Source organism: Triticum urartu, chromosome 3A (assembly GCF_056163025.1).
Source record: "Triticum urartu cultivar PI428250 chromosome 3A, HENAU_Tu73, whole genome shotgun sequence".
NCBI classification, from domain to species: domain Eukaryota; kingdom Viridiplantae; phylum Streptophyta; class Magnoliopsida; order Poales; family Poaceae; genus Triticum; species Triticum urartu.
The window spans coordinates 119,778,675-119,795,607 of NC_141875.1; the positions used below are offsets into that span (position 1 = coordinate 119,778,675).

The 16,933-nt window shown below is 46.2% G+C and overlaps 1 pseudogene; it reads right to left on the reverse strand.

Moving 5' to 3' along the window:
• Window positions 1–1,155: 1,155 nt before the first annotated feature.
• LOC125548141 (peptide-N4-(N-acetyl-beta-glucosaminyl)asparagine amidase A pseudogene) lies at window positions 1,156–3,170 on the reverse strand (annotated as a pseudogene).
• Between the last annotated feature and the right edge of the window lie 13,763 nt (window positions 3,171–16,933).

The window sequence follows — 16,933 nt, forward strand, 5'->3', positions numbered from 1 at the left end:
AAATGCGTCTATATACATTCGTATGTGAAGATAGTACAAAGGACTAGAAGGGAAAATTACATCCAGGTCAGTAGACCACCTAGCAACGACTACAAGCATTGGAGCGAGCGAAAAGCGTGTTGTTGACAGTCGGGAACTCATCTTGTAAGGTCATGTAGGACCAGCATATCAGAACATCAATCGCTGCTGATGAAGAGAATGTAGACCGGAAGGATCTCCAACATGTAGACAAACGAATACACGCGAACGAAGACCAGATCCACGTGGATCCACTGAAGACAAACACGGACTGAATCCTGTGAGATCTGTCAGAGACAAATCTCCACACGCCCCCCATCTCCCCCGACAACACTAGAAGCACCGCCAGGATGGGGACTAGGCAGAAAGAACTTTATTCCATCTTCAGAGATACATCGTTGTCTCGTCTCTCTGGATAGGACACAAACCCAAAATAAACTATAGAAAACATCCAAACACGAAGCCCTCCGGCCGATAAGGGTGGTCGGAATCCACCACGCATCCATGTCCTTAAGGACACAGGAGACGAGGCGGGCCGACGCGGCGCCGACGGGAGGCACAAGAAATCCTGGCGACGTGCCCTTTCAAGGCTACATGACAGTAAGTTAGTAGTACTCATGTTTGAACATGACATATACCATGCAAGTTGTACTTCAATTTTGTGATCAAAAAATTGAACAATAAGCAATATAAATTCCATCAATTTTCAACAATAAATGTAACACATGCAACTTCTTTTAATAATCATGTTTGATCCCTATATAATGGTACAAATCATATTTGATCTCATTGAATTCATATTCATACACAATTAGATCATGTCATTAAACATGGACGGGCGCGGCAACGCGCGCCATCATGGTCTAGTTGTTTACATATTATGATTATATGTTGTTTTTTATGGCTATGGGCTGCTCAAATTGATGCTTTGCAATTGTGTGCATTTTTACCCGCGGGCACCCATTTATGATGCTGGGTTACGGGTACATGAAAAAACTATACCAAATGCTGGTATGAATATGAGTGATGGGTATGTTTAAGGAAGACACATAAGGGTATGGTGTGACTCCACCCCTCCCAAACCCAACGGATGCCATTGGGTACAACCATTGTTCCATTGGTCCCAATCTCAGAGAGTGAAATCATGATGACGCATCTCATTTATAATCGTTTATTATTGTTCCAACTTCTTTCTGTTTGTCCTTTTGAAGTTTTTCTTTCTGATTATTGTTACTTGTTTAGCGGTCGTATAAAGTAGGCTGCATCACATTTGCCATTGTTTTACTATCACGCTAGGATAGTCTAACAGATCAATGGATCAGCTTCTCACGAGTTCGTCCGTCGCACCAAAGCCGGCGATGCCAGGGCGCCGGCACCGGAGACAAACGACCCCTTCACGCAAACCTCGTCGGAATGGTCAGAGACAATGCCATAACCGCTGCTGGTCACGTTCCGGGAGTAGCACCCGTCGGTCGCCTCGTACCTGTAGATCTGCCTCGTGCCCGACGACACCCCGACCACGTCCCCTTCGTCGTCCATGTCCACATCCACCGCGCATTCCTGCGCGTTGCTCAGCGACCGAGACCAGAACCCCGCGCGGCCGGCGGCGACCCTCTCCTCGGCGAACCCCAGCCGGACGTCCCTCGCCACCGTGTACGAGCCGTTGAACTCCTCGTTCACCACGCCCACGAACACGTCGAGCCGGAAGCTCTGTTGCGCCACTTGCGAGTATGCGATGCCGCCGCGGTCACTGACGTGCACGCCGGAGTACGCTTCGGTCGTCTGGTTCACCACCTGCTGGCTGTCGTCCTGGACCTCGTTCGTGTTGTCGTAGCTGAGCCTCTGCGTCCACGTCGCCGTGATCTTGCCGTAGGACGGCGTTTGCACCCACCCCGTGGCAGAGATGCGCCGGAACGCCGTCGTGTAGTAGAACTCGGTGCCGGGGCCGTCGGGCCGGAACGCCGTGGTGGTGTCCAGCGGTGGCGCGTCGTAGCTGGTGATGCCCGCCGTCGTCGGCGCTCCCCTGGGGTCCAGCCAGAGGTGGAGGTTGGCGTCGATGAGCCACGAGTCCTGGGCGTTGGTCACTGACAGGTCGAACTTGTGCGCCTTGCCGTCCAGCAATTTTTCCAAGAACGGCGTGATCTCGATATCGTAGGACGGGAGACTGAACGAGCCGATCCCCGTGATCGGGCGCCAGAGGAGGGGGTTAATGCCGCCGGTGTAGATGACAGGGAACGGCCAGACGGCGCCGACGAGATCGCCGTCGATGCTGACGGTGACCTCGCGGAACGGGCCGTGGCTGTTGATCGTGTTGGTGTACCAGAACTCGTCGTGGGCGTGGTACGAGAGGTACACCTCGAGGACGGCACGGTAGGCGTTGGTCGGCACGGCAAGGCTCGCTGACCCGACGTCCTCGCCGTTCTGGATCTGGAACCACAGGCCGTCGTTCAGCGGGAGGCTCTGCGAGACGGGGACGATGACGTCGGCGGGGCCCAGCCCGGGGTGCGGAGGCTGCGGCGGGTGGCGGAAGTAGAGGTGGAGCGTGAGGTTGGCGTGGTACACGCCGGTGTACTGCTCGTCGACGACGTTGCCGAGGTAGACGGAGATGGTGGAGGGGTTGCGGGCGGCGAGGAGGGACGTGTACTTGGTGACATCCTTGGACACGGACCACTCGATGCCGTTTCTCCGTGGCTCCGCCGTGCAGCCGCGGAGGAGCTCGGCGCCGCCGAGCCAGACTCCGAAGATGCGGTCGTACTGGACGCCCCGGCAGGCGGCTCGCCACTCGAGAACGGCAAGGGAAATCAGCGAGGCGTGTCCGCCCGCGGCGGCGAGGCACGGCGGCGGGGAGTAGGCGGCCGTGACCGGGGGCTTGGTGTAGGTGTAAGCGAAGGAGTGTGAGAGAAGCACGGTGGAGCATGGGCCGAAGCTTCCCGGCGGTGGCCGGTGCGGCCGGTCCACCTCGAAGAAGGTGGTGGGCTGGTCCGGCGGAGGCGGCGCGCGCTCCTCGATCGCGGCAACCTCGGAGGCTGAGAGACGGAGCTTGTGAAGCGAAGCCATGGAGATCGGAAGGGAAGTGATGGCTAGCAGGAGGAAGAGGACAGCGTGCACGAAGGGCTCGGCCATGGTCGATTGAGAGTGGAGAGGCATGCAGTGTGCTTGCGCATGGCGCGCTTCGTGGATGGAGAATTTAAAAGGCTGAGAGTGGAGGGAGGGAATTTTAAATTTTTGGGAAGAGTAGAAGGGAAGTAGAGCATATTTTTTGCAGGGACCATGTAATGATCTTATTCCCTCCAGGGTTGCATTGCAAGCTTGAGTACAGCGACGGCTAGCCCGATCGATCGATGCAGGGCCGGACGAGGGCAATGAAATGATCTACTCGTCCGGCCGGGCTTACTTTTATCTAAATGATCTAGTTTGGATTGCAAGTTTACCTTGATATAGATATACCAGCTTTGGCAGATCAAAGTAAATTCGAAATTAGTTCCACCACGAAGAGGATTCTATACTTCTACGTATTACTGTTCGACAACTGGATAATGGCATCTCCGATGGCGTCCCGCAAATTTCCTCCCATATCCGTTCATGGACACGGGGCCAGTTAGTGGACACAGATGCGGAAGGCGGCCGTTCAATCATAGCCGCATACATTTAAAATTCTTTTTCTATAAATCGAATGAAATTCATGCAAACATGACCGAATTTCATATAAACATGACGAATTTCATACAAACATGACGGATTTCATACAAACATGACGGATTTTCACTACATTTCGAACATTTAGAACAAAAAACAATGACCCGACCCTAAAGCTATCCTACGATGGCGCGTCCAAGCCCGTTTCATCCTCCATCGCCGTCTCTGAGCACCGGCGATAAGACCGATGAAGTGAAGGTGCGGTCTCCGGCGAGAAAGAGTAGAACACCGGAGACGAACCGGTCCACATGGGACACAAGGCTCTGTCGCCTCCCGTTGCCTACTCATCCTTGGAGGAATCTGCGACCTATCCGTTACCGGTGGACGTGAGGTCCATGATGGAAATGGTGGTGCCGGCACTGTTGTCATCCTACCGGGCCACCTGATGATTCGTCGGCAGCGCCTAGGAGGCGCAGCTAGCGTTGTTCTCCTCCGCGATCGCCTCGGTGGCAGCCGCTTCCTGGTGAGCGGCGTCTTGAGCGCGGATGGGATTGTATATGGCACGCTGCTCCATGATGAAGTTGGGGTTCGCCACCCCTCCTCGCTCACACGCTCGCCGTAGATTTGACCCTCCGCCAGCTAGTGCTGCTCTAGGAGGAACATGTTGTACCGATGTTCCTCCTGCGCCTGTTGGAACGCTGACAAAGGCACCGACGTAGGCTGCACCTCCACCATGGCGGTGTTGCAGTGCGCCTATGCCTGCTCCACAGGGTGAAACCGGCATGCACAGGAGGCGCGAGAGTCGGGGCGGTGTCGTCCTCATCTGGAGACATCGGTAAGCTTTTTATGTGAATTAAAGAAAAACAGAAAAGAAAGCTAGATGGGTCGACCCAGCGCGGGAGGTGGGGTGTGCGCCCGCTAAATAGGAATTCGGTTGCCCACACCACATAGTTACATGCTAAGTACGAAATAACATGTGGTTGGATGATTAGGAGGACAGTGGTATCCTCCGTTTACCAAAGTACAAGTCCTAAGCTTGACAGTGGTGTTCGCATTTTTCTGAATTTATTTCAGGCCTTTCAATGATAGGGTGAGTGTATGTGCGTATCTATGAGCGTCTGCGTCTGTACTGTGTTAAAAAAAGTTACATTCTATGCTATTTTTTGTTTTCCTATTTTGTCCATTTTATTAAAGAAAATTATATCCCCTAAGAACCCTTTCTCCTCAGTACATGGATTTTTTTTGAATATATTCTAAAAATATGTGTTTCAAAAATTATTTAAATCAATTTTTAACAATGTCCGCCGAGCATTAAAAAATGTTCATGAAATGTAAAACATTGTTTGCCTAAATTTTAAAATCTGTCATATTATTTCAAAAAATACTTATGTCAGTTGAAAAGGTTCAGATGCTTAAAACATATATTCATGATTTTTTTTAAATGTTCATGAAAATGTAAAATCATGTTCGCGTAATTTGTAGATAATGCTGATACCATTAAAAATGTTGTTCATGACTTTTAAAAAATGTCTGCACGCTTAAAAGTAAGTTTCATGAAATTTTAGCAATAATTGCATTAAATCTAAAATTTTGATCATGCAAATTTAGATAAATGTTCATAACTTATAAAAAATGTCCATGCCAAAAAAACTGTTGTAACACATAAAAAATCTTTGCATGTTTTAAAAAAATGTTCATGACAGTTTTTTTTAAAGAAAATTGCTTAAGAATATTCATTGTGCAATAAAAAATTGTTCAATGTGCATTTTGCAAATATTCAGCATGTATTAGGATAAGAGTTTTCTATTTATGTGTCCCCTCGTTGCTTAGTTGTGCCCATTTTTGCCCAAGCCAACATGGCTGTTACTGACGTGTTGGACACACTGTGCCACATGACGCTCTTACAATCGGTCGTGTGCGTGCCCGCATGCATGAGTAGTCGCATCGTGGTCACGTTAGCACCTTCACACGCAGGGAATACGCATGATGCGGTTTCCCATACGGAGAGTCACGTCGCCGGCATGCCGCCTGTCAGACGCCTATTAATGTATTTTTATAGCCACGCGTTGCGCACCCGCGTACACCCACTCCTGTCCAATCCAATTACATACCTTCCCCTCACCAACCCACAGCCGTCTTCCTTGTGCGCCTCCACCAAAACTCTAGTCGCCTCCCCTTCCGCAAGCGCAGCCCATGGCTAGCTATGATGGTGGAGCGGGAAGCAGCAACCGGGGATGACGCTGCGAGCTGTGCATTCCCGGCATGTTGCACACCCTCCAGGTAGAGGAAGCCTGGCTCCTTGCCCGCTGCGGCGTCTTGGTGCCGCCGGACACACGGTTGCCGACCAGATGGCACATGACCGTCGCCGGGGGGGGGGGGGGGGGGGGTAGGGGGCTCGCGGTAGAGCATGTCCACATCATCAACACAACAGCCATGTCGCATGCAATATACGTGTTTCGGCAGAGCCCGCCGCTAGAGGAGCGGTTCAAATCGTTGTACTCCCTCCATTTACTTATACAAGGCCACTATGAAATATACGTTCTGTATCTATACAAGGCCACCAATAGTAATCGAGAAAAGAATTAATGATATTTCCTTGTACTTGCAACCTATTTAGTACTTGCATGCTTGCTGTTATAATGACACTAGCTGCTTCCTCCACTCAGTTTCCTTGCATGCGTGTTGCGTATTAATTATCCCAGTAAACGAAAAGAAAAGCAAGCTTGCATTAAGTTTTACCTTGGTACCTGTAATCTGAGTTCGTGGCCTTGTATATAAAAATGAAGGGAGTACATGCCTAGCAGCTAGCGGTGGCCGACGCTGCCCGCATCTAGGAATACGTCGGCCGCTACCCGGCGTCGCACAACAACAGAGGTACGCCTTCCGGGAAGGGTGTACCTTCACCAATGTCATGGCCGCATGCCGCGTGCAGCTCGGCCTGGACGAGGATGACCAGGTTTCACCGCCGTGGTCCACGCCTCAATCCACGTCCGCCGCGGCCCCCTGCTCGTGCCCAAGCCCGAGCCTGGGAGTAGCTCTGGCGCCCCCTGCTTCTGTCGAAGTCGAAGTCGCCGCTACTAGCGGAGTACAAGGGCGGTGGTGAGCAATCCCGGTGACCCTGCAGACCTGCAGGGGCTCCTCCTGGTGTTGCGTGAATCGACGAATGGGCCGCAGCGCCACCTCGATGACCCGATTGACACACTGGGGTTGCAACAAGCGGCCGTCGCCTCGGTGGCCGATGTCATCATTGACCTTGTGAGCAAGGACGACGACGATGGCAAACACGAGGAGGGCGACGAGGACGGCTCCTTCGGTGGTAGCGGCGGCTCTGACGTTGCCGACGATGATCCGTAGATTAGGTTTTGTTCTAGCGTTATTTTTGTTAGTAGCTATGTTTAGGGCTTATGCCTGTAAAAATTATAAACTTTAAATGAAATTTGTGTTGTTTGAATGTCCGATTTTTGCCTTGTTTGCCTGTTTGAATGTCCAATTTCTGTAATTTTGTTAAAATAATTGGGTGTTTTCGATCAAACAGTGCCAAATTTTCACACAAACAATTCAAAAGTGCCTTTATAATTTTTCCCACAAACTAGTGCACATAAGATGGCTCAATGCAATGGCATTTCAATTTTTGAGGCTTTTTTCATTTTCTTTGATTTTTTTCAAAATGGGGGGAAACTTGCAATGTGGGTCATTCATACCAAATGGTTTGGAATTTCAATTTTGGTTGTCCAAATTCATGCACCACCGACATTAGAGTGTAAAATGATTTTTTTAAAAAAATCAAGACTAAACTACATCACATTTGTAGTTCAAATTTGGGCAAGTTCTGATAATTCACTAAAAGTCAACTAAATGGATGGAATATAGCAATAATACTCTAAAATTGTTGAAACTTGGGAAATGGGCATCCAATTGGCCTACTTTTGATGAAAAATGATATGACACAATTTTCAAAAATATTTGAGGCACTTCCATCACAAAAATGCCATTTTCTGAGATTTGAAAAATGGAAGATTACTTCCTTATTAGAAAAAAAAATCACAATTCACATGACAACATTAGGGGTGGGCATAAAAACCGACGAACCGAGCACAGAACCGAAGTCGAAACTGAAAAAATGAATTTTGGTTTTTGTCACTGATAGAAATAATCTCGGTTTTTACTTCTAATAACATAACTAAGTTCGGTCAGTTCGTTAGCCGAAATACAAGTGCAAGGTCCAACATGTTATTTCCTCCAGGTTAGACCATTATCCTTTGTTTATTCAGTTGATGGGTAGTCGGCCTAATGTCGTTATTAACAAGCATTTGAGACATGAAGCTTTTTGGGAGAGGGAAAGTATGGCTTTGGATGAATAGGTTAGGGCGTTTTGGAGCAATAATTAGCAAGTTAGGGGTTTAAAGGATGTGGCGACTATTCTCAATAAATTAATGAAAGACCTGCACTCTTGGAGTCAGGCGCATATTGGTTATCTCCCAAAAAAGATGGAGGCTGCTCGGAAAAGATTAAATCTTCTGTTTAAAAGAAGTGATAGGGCAGTCGTGATGGAGAGAAGGAAAATTCTCCTGGAGATGGACGAACTTCTATTAAAGGAAGAAGTCATGTGGAACGAAAGGTCTTGCATTGAGAAAATGATTTTGGGGGACCGTAACACGAAGTTCTTTCAGAGAAAGGCTTCTTGGAGGGCGAAGAAAAATAATATTTCCGCTATTAAAAGTAGTGATGGGTCTATTACTGAGAATGTGGATGAAATCATTGGTATTACAAATTCCTTCTTTCAGCATCTTTATTCTTGTGATACTAATGTTGATCCCCCTCGTATTATTCCCTTGGTGAAACCCCGGGAGAATATCTGGTGCACCGGTGTTTGTGGTGCTACCAGTGCACCAAACTTAAGTTGCATATTTTAAATGATTGAAAATTTCTGGAAAAAAATGTAGCACATTGACGCAATACTAATGTAGATTGTCACAAAATTTCAAGTCAAAATTTAGAACACAACTCCTAAAACAAAAACGGCAAATTCAACAATGAATAGTACATAACATAAGTTGGGCTTTAGATTTGGCCCATTATCACACTCATATCAATTTTGACGTTTTTGTATCTTAAAAAATATTTTAAATTTTGTTACAAAATTTTGTGACGACATACATTGATGCTGTGTCAATGTGCTAGAATTTTTTCAGATTTTTTAAAATGTTGTACGGCATCCGGTGCACCGGTAGCATCACAAGTATGGGTGCACCAGATACGTTCCCGTGAAACCCCTCGCCAATGATGATATGAATGAGGAATTGTGTAAACCGTTCTCTGAGGAAGAGATTAGTGATGCCCTTTTTCAGATAGGTCCACTAAAAGCGCCAGGTCCGGATGGTTTTCCTGCAAGATTCTTTCAGGGGAATTAGGATTTAATTAAGCAGGACATTGTTAAGGCGATTCAGCAATTCTTTATATCAGGAATTATGCCCGAACGTGTAAATGATACTACCATTGTTATTATTCCCAAAGTGAAAAATCCTCAGTCCATCAAGGAATTCAGACCGATCAGCCTGTGCAATGTCATTTATAAAATTATTTCGAAGTGCCTAGTGAATAGACTGAGACCTATTCTGGATGGTATGATCTCTCCCACTCAAAGTGCCTTTATCCCCGGAAGGTTAATTTCAGATAACACACTTATTGCTTTCGAATGTATCCATTCGTTGAGTACTTTAAAAGATCAGCGTGGAGAGTTCTGTGCTTATAAGTTGGACCTGGCAAAAGTGTATGATCGCGTAGATTGGCATTTTTTAAAGAGTATGCTAGGGGCTTTTGGTTTTGCGCCAACTTGGATTAACTGGATCATGACATGTGTTACTTCAGTGAAATTTTTGGTCCGGTTTAATGGTCAATGTTTGGAACGTTTTTATCCTTCTTGTGGGCTCAGGCAAGGGGATCCATTATCGCTGTACTTGTTCTTGTTTGTGGCTGAGGCCCTATCTTTGTTATTAAAGGATGCATGTGACAAAGGTGTTCTAAAAGGATTTCCACTTGAACAGACATGCGCCAGGTATTTCTCATCTATTATTTGCGGATGATAGTCTTCTATTTTTGAAGGGGTCCATAGATCAAGCCTTGGTCATTAAAAATATTCGGTCGGGTTATGAGGTGGGAACTGGTCAGATTTTGAGCCCCGATAAGTGTCCGATCAAGTTCGGCAAAAAATGTAGTATGGAGGATCGGGTGGCCACTATGGTTATTCTTAATATCATTGTAGAAGGGTTTGAAGATAAGTACCTTGACTTACCGGTACCTGAGGGTAGAATGAAGGTTGGTAAGTTCCAATCAACAAAAGACAAGGCATTAAAAAGAGCTTCAGACTGGATTGAAAAATAAGTCTCCAGTGATATAAAAGAAAATCAAATAAAAGCAGTTTTGCAAGCGCTCCCAGTGTACGCCATGGGTTTTTTTAAATTTACAGCTTCATTATGTGATGAGTTATCTCAGATTATAAGAAACTTCTGGTGGGGGGACGAAGATGACAGAAGGAAAACTCATTGGCTAGCTTGGGATAAACTCACAAAACCTAAAAGAGAGGGAGGCATGGGTTTCCGAGATCTTAGATTGTTTAATCAAGCTCTCTTGGCTAAACAGGCTTGGAGGTTGCTAGTGAATCCAGATTCTTTATGTGCTAAGGTTTTGAAGGCGAAATATTATCCTAATGGTCACATATTGGATACTGCTTTCCCGCAGGCTACCTCCATGAATTGGCAAGGCATTGTGGATTGGATCTGCTAAAAAAGGGGGTCATATGGAGAGTGGTCGATGGAAAAAATATTAATATTTGGAGAGATAATTGGCTACCTAGAAATTCTGGCCTCAGAGTTTTAGTCAAAAAGAACCGCACTAGACTGAAATGGGTCTCTGAATTATTCATAAACGGAACAAGAAGATGGGATGAAAATTTAATTAGGCACCTGTTCTATAACCATGATGCTGAGGAGAGGTTACATATTCAAACTATAGGTGAGGGAGATCTTATTGCTTGGTACTATGAGAAAAATGGCATGTTCTCGGTTAAAAGTGCGTATAGACTGGCTTTAAACCTTCAGGATGGCAAGCGTGTGACAGGATTGTCTAGTTATGCTCCTGACAAGAAAAGAAGTGTGTGGGATGTTATTTGGAAAGCCAAGGTCCCGCAAAAAATAAGAATTTTTGCCTGGTGAGCTGCGTCTAACAGTTTGGCCACCCAGGTAAACAGAGTTATTCATCACCAAACGGTGTCAGGTATGTGTATTATATGCGGGATGGAGGATGAAAGTACTTTCCATGCCCTTGTGTCTTGTCCAAAGGTGTGTGTGTTCCGTTTCGCTATGAGAGAAGAATGGATTATTCCTGCCGAGGAGCTTTTCAGATTTACGGGGCCGGACTGGGTGCTTATTCTGCTTGATCAATTAGGGTCGCCAAAACATGATCAAGTTTTATTCATGCTTTGGAGAGCTTGGCCTCTCAGAAATGATATGATCTTCGGGAAGGGGAAAGAATCCTTACGTGCTTCTATCACTTTTGTGGGAAATTACTGAAAATCCTTCACAAATGTCAAAAACAGTGCGCAAGTTGACTTAAGCATCAAAGATAAGGGGGTGATTGATAATGGGGGGGGGGGGGGGTACATCACACCAATCGCGAAGGCTCATCGTAATTGGGAGCCACCGGACCAATGGTATATTAAGATAAACGTTGATACTAGGTTTGTGGAGAGCATGAGATTTGCCAGCATTGGGATAATTGCCAGGAATCACATAGGCGAAGTCCTGGTTTCCTCATGGGATTTTATCGGGTCGTGCACTTGTGTGGATGAAGCAGAATTTCGTGCGGCGCTTGCTGGGTTATATATTGGTATTGCATTCCAAAGTCCTGTTATTTTGAAGACTGACAGCGCGACTATTGCTTTTTCTCTGGCAAAAGATTCTTTTGACAGGTCTCCTTTTGTGGACCTGAAAAAGGAGGCGATGAGTGTCTCAAATTTCATTAAGGATTTCAAGATAGTGAAGATTGATAGGCAGGCAAATAGGATAGTGCATGAGATTGTTAAATTTTGTTTTGATAGTAGGTCAGATGGTGTTTTATGTAATAGTGTTCCATCCTGCGTGGCTATCTTTGGAATGAATGATTGTAAGAATTTTGTTATTTCTAATTAATATATGGGGTTTTTCCAAAAAATAAATACAAGTGAATTGTACATAGCAGAACGACGTGAACTCGCGCCCATGTCTATCCCTAATCCCTAATCCCTAATAATAATAAAGCATGAATTGACTTCGTGGATTTACCGTTACAATACGCTTTCTTTTCATATAATATGCTTTTACAATTTGTAAGAGGAGATATGCGAGGTGGTATTAATCTGCAGTCTGTTTTTTAATCGACTCGCTGCGACGTTATTTGGGCCTCGGCCTGCAGGACAAACGCACGGGCTGGGTTGTGACCTTATATAAAAAGGAAATACATGAGTCTCGACGCTTACAGCACCCGCTGGGCTGACCTTATATTAATATTAAAAGAACACGAGTATGGTAAAAAAAATACGAGTACGATCATGTTTTTCTGGATGTGTATACACGGACGCCGCCATGAACACGAACCGACTCCTCACCTCCGTCTTCCTTCTCCAGGCCGTCCTAGCAGAGACGATGGATGCATATACGCCGTGGCCGCCATGAACACGAACTGACTCCTCACCTCCGTCTTCCTTCGCTAGGCCATCCTAGCAGAGACGATGGATGCATATACGCCGCCGCCGCCATGAACACGAACCGACTCCTCCTCACCTCCGTCTTCCTTCGCCAGACCGTCCTAGCAGAGACGATGTAGTCGTTGTCATTATGGTTAAGGTCGTAATGCATGGAATGCACGACCTCGATGATGGAGATGCAGCAGTTGTCGTCGCGTTTGAATGTGCGGACAACACGGAGCAGCTCGGCTGGTCGACGAGGCGTCATCGCGCCACGTAGCTTGGCGTCGGGTCCTTAGGTGGTGGCGCTCGGAAGGCCTCAGTTGACGAGACCACGTAGGGGCAGTGCTGTGGTGCACGGACTATGACGGCGTGCAAGGGAGTTTCAAGCCGCGGACAGCGCAGTCCTATTCTACAAGCTGCTCCAGGCCCCCGAGGCGGCGGTCCGCTTGGTGATATGGCGGAGGAGACCCTCAGCGAGAGGAGTGTGGGGCATAGCCCTATAGCTGTCAGCCCATACAAGCATGACCCTCACAAGGCAATCCCTACAAGCTGCTTATACTGCTCACCGATGGCTTCATCGGCGGTGGATTTTGGATTGTACAAGTACAATTAACAGTAGCAGTCTGATTCTGTGTTCATCTCACGTGACTCGCCTTCCTCCTCTCAGCTACATACACTTTTTTCTCCAAATTGCAATCGCTGCCTTTACGTCGATCTAACTGGCCGTGAGTTCATTCTCTGCAAATCAAGCCTCCTGGATCCTACCCTAATTAATTCGTGATACACATGGTTTGATATTATAAACAAGACGGAGAAGCCTCCTCTCCCTAGCGTTGACGCTAGACTCTTGCACATTTGCTTGCTATTGGTCAACACTACATGATGGATTGTAGTGCGAGGCTCGATTAGTACGTGCGCCCAACCTTCAGCGATGTACTCGGTAGACGAGTCCTGCTACTGCTAGCTTTGGCAGAGCCTCGCCACGACCAGGTGCCTCCGTCCAGTTCAATAGGCCAGCAAATCAGGATATTTATACACATATAATTGAGGTATGTAATCTGTTGTGCACAATCTAATGTACAATATGAATTTTAGTCCTACAATATCAACACAGGAACGTCCATACTGGTTTATATGTATGCATGAGGGTGTGATTATTTTGTTTCTTTGAAGGTCCTTTCTGCAGGTTTCTAGCTGTGGTTTGTTCTTGTGTTTTGGCGCGTACATGCGTGTGGTTCGCTTTGTATCCTTCAGTGAGTTGCCTATATTCCTTTTCCACATAAATTTATTTTTGTTTTGTTTTGGAATTCAATACTACTACCTCCGTCTGAACTTATTAGTCACGCTTGTATTTTGTGCAAAGTTTGACCTTTGATTTAATTACAAAAAATAAGTTACATACCACAAAAATAGTATCATTGAAATCTTTTAAATATGAATCCAACAATATAAATTTTATGACCTATTATTTATATTTTGTTAGTCAAATCTATAGTCAAAGTGGGGCACGAAATACAAAGGGGACCAATAAATCAGAGGGAGGTAGTACTTTGTCGATGTACACAATATATATAGGCAACTGGAGTTTCCTCTTAGCAAAGCATGGACATTCACAACACGGCCACAATCAGGGATGGGGAGAAGGAGAATATGCGGCGGCATGAGTGGATTGCCACGTAGACATAAAGAACGTGGGCTGGTGTGAAGAGGTTCTTGAGCCATAAATATTGAATTAGATGCATGTGAAGTGTTTTTTCTTCCGGTGCAACGCATGGGCATGTTTCCTAGTTAAACGAACGGCTGTCTCCAGTTTTCTCCGTGCTCTAGGTTTTTTTTTGAGACAATCTCCGCGCTCTAGGTGGAGCTCGCCCGCGCCAAGGCTGACAGCCCACTAGCCCATGTACAAGATATCACTTCGATGGACATTGGGCCTTTGTGCATGGACGTTAGCTCTCGTGTGTGAGCGTGCGAGTAGCCGACCGGTAGAATTTTAGTCCCACCTCACTTGGCTAATGAAAGAAGGCAACATTTTTTTGGCTATATAAGAAGATGCAGTTGCTACATTTTGAGCAATTGGTAAATGCACGGGCCATTCGGTATAAACCGAAACCGCACTGAATTAATCTGTTAACAGATTTTTTGGTCAGCTTTTTTGAGTTATCAATTTCGGTTTTTAGTTTTGCTAATTGAATTGCAACATAAACCGATTGCTAGAAACCAAAATTTTGGTTTATACTGAACACCCACCCCTAGGCAACATTGTTCACAATGGTAATACCCATAGCTGCATCAGATTTGGGAATGTTATCATGGACTATGCCAAGTATGTGGCCATTTTCCATTTGCATATGCCTTGAACTAATAGCTGAATGCAAAGGCATTTCAATTTTTGAGGCTTTTTTTCATTTTCTTTGATTTTTTCCAACATGGGGGCAAACTTGCAATGTGGGCCATTCATACCAAATGATTTGGAAACTCAACTTTGGTTGTACCAAGTTCATCCACCACCAACATTAGAGCATAAAATTATTTTTTTCAATTTTCAAGATTAAACTACATCACACTTGTAGTTCAAATTTGGACAACTTATGATAATTCACTAAAAACCAACTAAATGGATGGAATATGGCACTAATACTTTGAAATTAAAGTTCGATGGAGGGCATCCAATGCGACCTATTTTTTATGAAAAATAAAAGGGCCTAATTTTCAAAATTATTTGAGGCATTTCCTACACAAAAAAGTCATTTCTGGGATTTGAAAAATGAAAAATTATTTTAAATTACCAGAGTCTCAGACATGGAAATCCTTTTGCATGTACCCACCTTTTTATGAATTAGTTCCAGGTGAAAAATGATAAACTAGCAATTTCAAATACTAGGGAAAAAAGCATTCAGGCCCTCGAGCTATATCCTACTACATATACTCAATCGACAGTTGCAGAACACATGTACACACTAGGTCAATTGGCGCTTGCGCTACTCTATAAGTGGGTGGTCTTGAGTTCGAGTTCCCTTCCTAGCTTACAAATGGGACCACCCACAACTGCGATGTTGCTGACATATAGGCCTGCAGGGGGTGTCCCACCCGTCAATAAACTAGCCCATGTACAACCGCGCTGCCGCTGGCAGATGGACCCGCAGGGGGTGTCCCACGCATCAACAACTTAGCCCACGTACAACCGCGCTGCCGCTGACAGATGGACCCGCAGGGGGTGTCCAACGCGTGAGCAACTTAGCCCACGTACAACCGTTGTGTCTGATAGATGGACCCGTAGGGGGCATCCAATGCGTCAGCAACTTGGTCCACGTACGACCATGCTGCCACTGACAGATGGGCCCATAAGGGGTGTCCTACACGTTAGTAACTAAGCCCACCTACACCCGTGCTGCCACAGACAAGGGGTGTCCCACGCGCTAGTAAACCGCGTCAGATAACAGTCGAAGACTTTGACCTGACGACAAATCCCCGTTTGGGCTTTTGTAAGGGTGGGCCACGCGGTAGAGGGGGAAGTGAGGACTGCAAATGAGCATGGTTAAAACTGAGGAGGACTAAGCAATGAGGGGCATGAAAATAGAAATCCCTTAGAATATGTTCAACGTGTATCAGAAAAATGTTAAACCTATAAGCGTAAATTGTTCAGCGCATATTTGGAAAACATTGACACATATTTGAAAAATGAAAAGAAAACTAACATACAATTGGCGCTTGCGCTACTCTATAAGTGGGTGGTCTTGAGTTCGAGTTCCCTTCCTAGCTTACAAATAAGCCACCTTTTTTTATCGTTGGTTCTGCTCTGGGACCACCCACAACTGCAATGTTGCTGACATATGGGCCTGCAGGGGGTGTCCCACCCGTCAATAAACTAGCCCATGTACAACCGCGCTGCCGCTGGCAGATGGACCCGCAGGGGGTGTCCCACGCATCAACAACTTAGCCCACGTACAACCGCGCTGCCGCTGACAGATGGACCCGCAGGGGGTGTCCAACGCGTGAGCAACTTAGCCCACGTACAACCGTTGTGTCTGATAGATGGACCCGCAGGGGGCATCCAATGCGTCAGCAACTTGGTCCACGTACGACCATGCTGCCACTGACAGATGGGCCCATAAGGGGTGTCCTACACGTTAGTAACTAAGCCCACCTACGCCCGTGCTGCCACAGACAAGGGGTGTCCCACGCGCTAGTAAACCGCGTCAGATAACAGTCGAAGACTTTGACCTGACGACAAATCTCCGTTTGGGCTTTTGTAAGGGTGGGCCACGCGGTAGAGGGGGAAGTGTGGACTGCAAATGAGCATGGTTAAAACTGAGGAGGACTAAGCAATGAGGGGCATGAAAATAGAAATCCCTTAGAATATGTTCAACGTGTATCAGAAAAATGTTAAACCTATAAGCGTAAATTGTTCAGCGCATATTTGGAAAACATTGACACATATTTGAAAAATGAAAAGAAAACTAACATACAAAATCCAAGAAGACTACCGATAGAAACAAATTATACAGAACCTTCTTAACACAGGACACAAAGTTACTAAAACCACTCATCGAAGGTTCC